This window comes from Tiliqua scincoides, chromosome 3, assembly GCF_035046505.1.
Source record: "Tiliqua scincoides isolate rTilSci1 chromosome 3, rTilSci1.hap2, whole genome shotgun sequence".
Lineage (NCBI taxonomy): Eukaryota > Metazoa > Chordata > Lepidosauria > Squamata > Scincidae > Tiliqua > Tiliqua scincoides.
Window position 1 is genome coordinate 231,196,697 of NC_089823.1, and position 9,733 is coordinate 231,206,429.

Genomic DNA, 9,733 nt, shown 5'->3' on the forward strand with positions numbered 1-9,733 from the left:
TGAGCTGCACTACCTGAGCCACTTGTGTGACAGCACCGCCAGCATTCAAAGGTCACCCAAACATCAGCCAGAAAGCATAGGGACTGCGAAGTGGTCTGTGGTCACCACCTGCAGAACCACTCCTTTATTGGGGATGTCTTGTTACTTGCCTATGATTTCCACCTGTTGTCTACTCCATTTGTGCAACAGCATGTGAACTTGATTGTCAATTGGTGTGGCTTCCTAGGTGGACAGTTTGATTTCACAGAAGTGTGATTGACTTGGAGTGACATTGTGTTGTTTGAGTGTTCCCTTTAGTGTTTTGAGCAGTGTCAAACACCTGGGTACGGTCCTCTACCAAACCTCTGGGTCACCGGGTTTCTGAGTTATTTTTACACAGTGCATGTGCAGTCACAGTGGAGGTGAAGTTCTTGCTGCTGAAGCTCTAGAAGAGATTTGAGCTGTGGCAGATGAGAGCTCATTGCACAACCACTCAGAAACTCTGTGGAGCATATGCACAATGTGATTCTCTGTGAATCACCCAGTTTCTGAGCAGTTGTGCAATCACTGGGGAGACTGAGTTCTCCTCTGCCACACTCTAGTCTGTTCTAGAGCTGCTGATCCAGGTTCACTCAAACTTGTACCAGCGATTGAGCAGACGCAGGTCTGAGTAGACCCATTGCTGCAGCTGGAAGGTTCCCTGGGGCAAGGAGATAAATGTCCCCTTACTATGAGGAGACTTCCAGATTGGAAAATTCCTCTGTGAGATACAGTGCAACTGGCCCTGCTTCCTTGGTGGTGGTGGGAATTTTGATAGGATTGGATTGCCCATTGCTTCAGTCACTTGCTGCAGTGTGATACTATGGTATATACCTCAGCAAAAACCTTTCACATTTCATCTGTCTTATATATATTTTGGTAATATAAAATTGATACTGATGTCCATATAGCAAATTACAATTCTTTCAATTAGTTCCAATCACACTACCGTTCAATTAGTTCTAAGTGCTAGTTAGTTCTTACTTCTAATTGCACAACCATGCGATTTCTAATCGTGTTTGTAATTGGGGCAGCCATTCAGTGAGGTTGGGTGAAATGGTTGCCTCAAGCAGTAGATTGGAAGGGGGGAGAGATTAGAAGTTAGCTCCCTTGTTTACTTCTTTAGCCACTTCAGCCAGTCTTCATCCTGCCCAGTACCTGTACCCAGTACTAAGGCCACACAGGAATTGTGAAAAGAGTTCCAAGGAAGGGCTGAAATAGTGAAATTGCAGCGGGGGGGGGGGGGGGAGAAGAGGAAGGTGTGACCATTTTGCTTCTGCCACAGTTCCAGTTCCAACCACAGCCCTCCCTGCACATTATTATTACTGGGGAGAGAATCTTCTATTGGTTTCAATGGAAAGGGGTTCTTTCTCAATAAAAATAGAAACCACAGACTGGAACCATGGCAGGGACAAAGTACTAAAATCACCCAACTGCCTGCTGAAGTCTCATTCAATTTCAGCTTCCTGGCATGCTATTTTTTAAAAAATCCACACATTGGGCCACGTTACGGCTAACAACATAACAAAGCTGGTGACTGTCATTCATATTACTCATTCTATCTGCCCAAACTACCAACAGCTTTTCAGATCACAGACAGAAGTGTTTCCCATTCCTTTCACTATAGGTAGATGTTGTTGATGAAAGCATGCACTCATGGCAGACTATGTGTATACAGTACAGTTGATCCTCCTTATCAGCGGCAGCAACTGTTACCCTGCACATGCCTGATCTTGTCTGATCTCGGAAGCTAAGCAGGGTCAGGCCTGGTTAGTACTTGGATGGGAGACCGCCTGGGAACACCGGGTGCTGTAGGCTTATACCATAGTCTTTCGAGACTGAAGGTTGCCAACCAACCTTATCTGCAGGTTTGGCACTCATGGATTTGACTCAACATGGGTGCTGACCCCATGTCTGGGAGAAGTCAAGGACCTCCTGGTTGCAACTGGAAGCCTTCCAGTCATGTCCAGGAGGTCCTTGAGACCTTCCCCTGTGATTCCATTTTTCCACGGTTATCAGTATCTGCAGGGGGTCTGGAAACAGATCCCTATGGATACAGAGGGCCAACTGAATGCATTTGGCTACGGAGCCAATGTGAGTGAGTGACTTCTAAAAGCATACCCACATATCTGAAAAGTAGTGTGGGATGTGGCCCTTAGTTTGCTTAATAAGAATGTTTTCTCTGTATGCATGGCCCAAACTTGAAAGATCAAGGTTCTGTGATGTCTGATTATACATGCAGTGCCTGTGCAGTCCTTCTGTCTGTATGATGTTGCTGATGTTGTCATTGGTAATCCTTTGTGTGGGCATATCTCTGTGTATAGCTCTTGGGCATCCTGCATTAAACACAATAGCATGCTTACTCATGAATGAAATTACTGGGACCCTGTTGGAGAAGGAGTACAAGGCAAGATGCAAGGCAGAGCCTTGCAAAACAAATGCTGCAATTATACCGTGCCTGAAAACAAGTAGCTTTTAATGTGTCCATATGCTTAAGAAAAGAAAGAATTATAGACCAGCGGTCGTTTCCTCCCTCCCCCTTCCATCTCTCCCCTTTTCTCCTTTTTCTCCTTTTATACAGTTTATCACCCATAATTTCAGGATGTGTTTTGTTTCTTTAAGCTGTTTTATCTCTCGGCTCATGAGGTCACTCATGTGTGAATTCTTTTGTTCGTCATCTCACCTTTTGCCTTGATGATAGAAAATTGATCGGGCCTTAAAGCACAAGTTCAATAGACAACCCCCTTGGTCCTTTGTCTAGGAGAATAGCTACCACTGAAGACCACGAGCAGGTTGCTATTAATATGACAGCCTCTCTCTATCTCCCACTGTAATTTATAATGAAATACCTAATCTCCATTATTTTGATCCAAGCAGGCGATCCCATGAAAAAAAGTCTTTTCATCCAGTTCCCAATGGCAGTTACATGAGAAATGGCAAACCAATAATTTTTGTCAAGTTTTTTAAGCCAACAGAAATGCTTTTCCACTGCTACAGTTTCAAAAGGCACAGATAAAGCTCATTCACTGAGATGAATGAAAAAAGCCATCTGGGGTTTTTCTTTTTGACTTCCTTTCCTTTTTCCTCCATCCTTGTAATCAAATTTGAGCAAAATCAAATGGGGCTTTCTATGAAAGTACCTTTTGTTGATCTGAACGAGCTGGTAATTTACAAAATACCCTTCTTTTGTGAGGAAGGCTAAAGAAGACAGAAAAAAAAAAGAATCAGTAGCTTTTAAAGCCAGGCCTTGGTGGGACTCTAAATGCAGTGAAAGCTGTCTGTGTTGAGAGACTGAAATGCATTTCAAAGTCAGGCCTTACCCAGGGCACAAGGAAGAACAAACCTATATGCATTTGTGAGAAGGAAAAAATGTGAATGGAAAGACAGAAAGGAAGAGAGGAGAAGAAAAAGAGAGCAATATCTGGATAATGCATTAATAATAATTTTGGAGTTTTAAATCTTTTATTTGATACATCATGTTTAACAAGCAAGACTGACTGACCTCACCATGTTGGACTTCTCAGCTCAATATTTTGGTTGTTATAATCCTTTGGAGCATCCCTTGGATGCTGTGTGTGTGTAAGCCACACACACTTGCTCACAGTTGAAGAAAAACACCTCTTGATCAAAAGCTGGATTTCACATCCTTCCTCATCTGTTAATATTTTCACTTTTATTAAACAGCTTTCTCTGTGGCAACTGACTAAACACCGAAGGATTGCCCGGGACACCATAATACAAGAGTAAGTTTATGCATTCTTTTTATTACCAGTATTTTTAATGTTTAATCCTCGGGTGTAACTAGTGCAGGAAGCTTGAGATTCATTGCCTGGATTGCTGCTGTGTATTTCTGTTATGCAACAATTTCTGACTTGTGCATTATAATCACGTTGCCATGTTGGTAAGTTCTATTTGGATGGAGAAGCATGGCAAGAATGATTGCTATACTTTGGTGTAAAATACTATGTTGAAAGTCATAGTACAAAGTATTATGCAGACCAAGTTCATTGTTTAATTCTTGTTAGTCTTGAAGACTTAAAGTTGTAAGAAATACTTTCTGTTCTTTATAACAATGTGTTTAACAGGAATGTACATTTCCTGCAGAACTCCTGAATGTGCTGTGATGCTGAAAACTCTGGAGATTAATTTACCTCTAATTTGTTGTTTCATTTTTAAATTACCAAGGCAAGAATGTTCTAAAGATATTAGCCTAATAAAATTTTCTTTTCGTTTGCATTGTTAGATACAGTTTGTCAATTCATAATATCTGTTCAAAATGAGAGATGGGTTAAACTGTAGCTGATGCGCGTTCTGCTCTTGATGATATATTTTTACTTTGTTTTGGGTGAAGTGGGAAAAGGCAGTACTTAGTTTGGCAGTAGTAGTGGGCACATATGAATGGAATGATATGACATTACATTTGGCACTGCTGTCTTAAAACTCACTTGCCCTTGGGGGATTGCTTCTTAGCAATGTCTTTAGGATCAGAATATTTGTAAATGTCATGAGCCATTCTTGAGATCTTTATTTTGATAATGCCTTAGCTGAATGGTGCACAGTACTTTTAGGTCTGGTGTAAGGGATGATGATCCCTAGATTCTACTAAGGTTTTCCAACTGCTTGCTCCCAAAGAGTTTCTTCATATGAAATCCAATCAGAATCGTAGGAAAGGCAATCGCATTCCTGAAAACATTCTGAGCTGTCTGTCTGCTGCCTCCTAATGACTGACTTATCAAATAGCAAATTGGCAGATTTTCAAGAGATTTTTTTTCTTTCAAATTCGTGTTGTGAATCTCATGTTTATTTGCTTCGCATAGTGACTGATTGGATACTTTTTAAATATATATGTGCACTTGTGGTTTGGAAGAAAGTAGCTTTAACAGATCCTACTGTTTGATGCAAGTGCTGGGAACATTTGATTTTACCTTTTAATCAGATATAACTGATTCTAGTTCTGTACTTTCAAGGGCTGATCAGCAGTATTTGCATAAATGTGGTTGGTGAAGTAAAACTAAGGATGATGAAGTCTAAGATGATCATATTTAGTGCCAGAGGGATCAGATGCAAAGGAGGAAAGCTCTACTATTTTTAATGTTGTGTAGAAAAGTGACCATTGGTAGGTGCAGCTTACTGTGCAGGCACGAGAAAAGTTGCATCTGATGCATTTCTCTCTTCTACATACATGTTAAGGATATACATCTTGGTCAAGGGATACAGAGGCAAAGGATTTGAGCACAGGAAAGAACAGATGGGAACAGGCATTCAGAACTGGTGACTGTCTCAAGAGAGGGTTCATAGGTGGGGCAAGGAAAGCAGAATTAGGGGTTTGAAAACAGGTGGATGGAAATGTGAAAAAATAAGAATGCATAAATGTGAGAAATAAACAGGGTATGGAATGAAGTGTGACTCTTGGGCAGAACTGTTGGCCAGCTTATGGCCAACCTCTGCCTGTTTCCCTTTCAAGAGGTTGCTTGGGGTACAAATAGGTTAAGGGTGGCCAAACACATCTCAGCTGTGTCTCACTTTTAAGTCAGCAAGGCAGAGTTCTTTAAGTCAGCAAAGTAAACATTCTTGGCATCTTCAGTTTGGAAGCAACTATTGAAACCATTAGAAGATGGGCCATTGACCAAGTGGTTTGAGGGCATAACTAGAGCTGTGATTACTTGCAAGATTGCAACCATATATGTTGATACGTGTGGTTCGCTATGGTATTTAACTACTTTAAATCCTTTTTGACTCTAATAAACTTTCCTTTGATTGTAACTAACCATTTAAATGTAGCATAACTACCCCATGTCAGGCAACACACAGTAATTGTTAAAGGTTATGTTTCCATTGAATGACAGGACCAACATCACATTCATGTTCAGGTTGAAATTCCCTTCAATTTGAAACCTCACATTATAGTTTTTAGAATTCAGGAAGACAAATATTTCGAAATTTCATTACTTGGGGTTCAACCCTTAGTTTTACCTTTTGGGGATGAATTTTCAAAAAGCTTTCGTCACGAGTGCGTAGGACCAAAGAGTAACTTTCTTGTAAAATTTCAACTTCCTAGCGCACTATAACTTGAGATACAGTGAGATCAGTCAGGCAGTGAGTGGAGTTTCCTATATATATAGGAATATATATAGGAGTTTCCTATATATATAGGATTCAGATTTTTTAAAACACCAATAACACATTCATGTTCAGGTTTAAATTCCCTTTAACTTGATACCTCACATGAAAGTTTTAGAGATTTGTACATTTAATTCAAAATGTATAGATGTTTGTTATTTAAAATCAATCACATTAAAATACTACTGGGTATATAACATTTTTTGTTTTAGAAATTGTTAGTTTTGTGTTTTGAATTGATTTTGTGATATAATAGCATAGTGCTTGGCAAAGGTGTTTGCAAAAGTGAATGAAAACTAAAGAAGAAAAGGTATATATAGTTTGAATAAAGCAAAGTGTATTGATGTAGAAAAATGATTACATGAAATTTGAATTATAATTTTTAATGATGAAATAAAAAAGAGAAGATTGTAGTGAAAAAAATAATGCGAAAAATACCTACAACCTTTTGTGCTCTACTTAAGGACCTCTTTGTAGACCACATTGATCGTTCTCCCCTCAGGTGCTAGGATCACCAGACTGCTGGGCGAGCTCACCTTTCAGTGCTCACCTTTCTACTCATTTTCCAGGACAGCTTTGCTGATAATGAGACTTTGCTTGTCTGTGCGGGGTGATCTTGCTGGTACCTGGCCACTGCTTCTTTGTGCACCTCAGGGTTATTTTGCAGGTACTTGGCCACCTCAGCACAGTGCAATGCAGGATTACTCTGTGCATATTTCCTTGCTGCATCCTTAAGTCACTTCCTCCTTTTAGCGTTGGTGTATTTGGCATGATATTTGCCAGGAACCTTCTTGAAGAGGTGATGGCTGTGAGAGGTGTGAGGTGGAGTCAGGCTGAGGGAGGGATGGTGTGGTGGATATTTCTTCAGGTTCACATGGCAGGTAAGCATCAAAAGGGCCCCTAGAAAGGTCCTGCGTAAAGCATAGCCTCCTCGTGGAGTGACCTTCAGCACCGAGACTCTCACAGATCTCACCATTACTGTAAACCTCAAAGGCAAATTTGAACAGTTGCCCTGCCACCATCAGCTCCTATAAACCACCATAAGTAAAGGGTTGGGACATGTGAGTGAGGTACTCAGTGAAGCTGATATAGTTGACCCCCTCATTGTGCTGGGACGTGATGGAGAACACTGTTGTCCACCCAGGGCCTAGGAGAGGGGGGCTAAGGGGGTAATTTGTACCTGGGCCCAGGGTCTAAAGGGGGACCCAGAAGCCAAAGGAGGGGGCCCAGAAATTTCCTGGGATCTGACATTTTCCTCAGAATTGTTGCCCGTGCGGGATGCTGGGGACACTACTGATGCCACGTGGGTGGGTAGATCTGGGCTCCTAAGACTTTTCCAGCTGTCTCTCCCCTCCCCTCACCCTGCTTCATCCCTCCTCGCTCCTATTCTGCTGATCCGTCACCACCCTCCCCCACTCTGTTTCACCCCTCCCCTTTTGCAAAGGGGCCCAAAAGAAACTTTGTCCCCCCCGATAAAATTCCTCTCAGAAGCCCTGTGTCCACCATTGTTCCTCACAGTTAGCCCATGCACCTCCCTAGCCATTAGCTGAGTGACATGCATGAGATAGGAGAGGGACCGGAAGAGGCAGGCTCCATCTCCTGTGATGGAACAATAGTGTGAGGCACCATCTCTCCATTAACATTTAAAACCTCAGTTGCCATACCAACTTAAAAAGGCTTAAGTTGGTCTATAAGCCACAGACCGCCCTTGCGCAGTAGCACAGGAAAAAGGGCCAGCCTGGCCTAAGTAATATGAGGGGTTCTATAATTCACCCCAAATCTAGATTCGCCCCTTTAGGGGTTGATTAGGGCAAAATCTGAATTATGTTTTTAAGCATTTGTATGGATAACCTTTGTAAGCCAAAACCAAGTTGATATCTCATCGGGCCTAAGAGATATTGAGGAATTTGTGAAAACACATTTTACCTCTTTTTACCCTCTTAAGGGTCAAATTTCTAAAAGTATCTTCTTAGTGGGTGCTTACATCATGGAAGGAATATACTTCCTGAATTTCATATTTCTAGGTCCCAGAGTTTGAACTGGATGTTGATGAGTCAGTCAGGACGTTTGTTTATAGATAGATCTTACAAACTATAGTTGATCAACAGCAAATTGATTGAACCAACTACCAAGTTTTGTGACAAGTGATGTCAGCAAACAGAGCTATTTATTTATTTATTTATTATCATTTATACCACTCCACACCAAAGTTCTCTGAATGGTTACAATAAAATGCAATAACATGCCAAATACAAAACTCCATAGGATTGCACAGGGCAGGCATGCTGGAGCTGCTACAGCCTTGGTTTCTCTCTCTGCATTGATGTCATATTTCCTGCATATCCTCAGTTGCACCTCAGCAGGAGGTGGGGCAAGGGCCCAGCCGTTATGCCAAATTCCAACCCTGTTTCCCGAGCAGTGTGGAGTGGCTTGAAGCTGCTCCATTCTACTTGAACGTATGCCACCACCTAAGGTGGCACAAGTCCAAGTAGACCCATAGGGGCTGTGGTGGCTTACCCGGGGGTAAGGGGAAGAGTTTCCTCTTGCCTCCGGCTGAGCCACTTCTGGTCTCAATCTTGCGCAGGATACAGTGCAGGCCTCCAGCACAAGATAGGATTGCACTGCACCAGTCTCTTGTAGTTAATTTTCATACCAACAAATGATTAACACCTCTCAGGTTTGCTTTGAATGTAATTTTCTTTAAAACTCAATTTAAAATATAGCCAGGGTAGTCCCCCCCCCCCCACTTCCTCGGAAATTGACATTAACTCAGCGATTAAAATTCTATCAGGTATATTTTATTCAGAAAAAATAAATGGTACTTGGCTTCTGGCTAAATTTTGGCTGTGTTATAGGACAAATTGTCACCTACAATGTCCTAAAAGTGGAAAGTAGCAGCACCACTGGCTTTGCATGTTTTATATGTGCCCTTAAAGTAGCAAAAGGGAGACTGAGGTTCACTGTAACATACATAGTAAGAAGAAGGAATAAAAGATCCTCCCCCCCCCCAAAAAAAACACTTCTGATTGAAATGTCTGATTTAATTAAAAACTTTTTGAAATAAATTTTTTTTACCTGCCATCTGAATTCAAGTATAAGAACTGCAAAGTGATTCTTTTTGGGCAATGAGTTCTATCACTGGGTACCACCATGGAGAAGGTTCAGATGAAGAATGCACAAGGCTGCAATCCTATCCACATTTTCTTGAGAGTCAGCCCTTCGGATATAATACGACTTCTGAATAGTCATGCATAGGATTGCACAGGTCTACCTGGGGGGGTCAGATTCCCCAGGGTGCCATGCCTGTGGGGCTGTCGTTGCCTTCCTTGTCCCATTAGAGTCTTTAAATCTTACTTCTGATTTTCATCAAAAATTGGAAATGATGTTTTCAGGCCTTTCGAAGGTCTTTTGAAGGCCGGAAGGTCTCAGGGGCCAGGACAGGGCTGGGGGGGGGGGTAGGGCATAATTTGAATCATGATTTTATGAAGACATCAGGAAAAAGGCAAACAAGCCTGGGCAATGGATCAAAATACCAAAAGTCTCGGAAAGCCAAATGGGATAGATTGGAACCATGCACTCTAGATAGACAACACCA

The 9,733-nt window shown here is 41.7% G+C and overlaps 1 pseudogene; it reads left to right on the forward strand.

The window, feature by feature from the left end:
• The first annotated feature begins 1,719 nt into the window (after nt 1-1,719).
• Nucleotides 1,720-1,836, forward strand: LOC136646227 (5S ribosomal RNA; annotated as a pseudogene).
• Nucleotides 1,837-9,733: the final 7,897 nt, after the last annotated feature.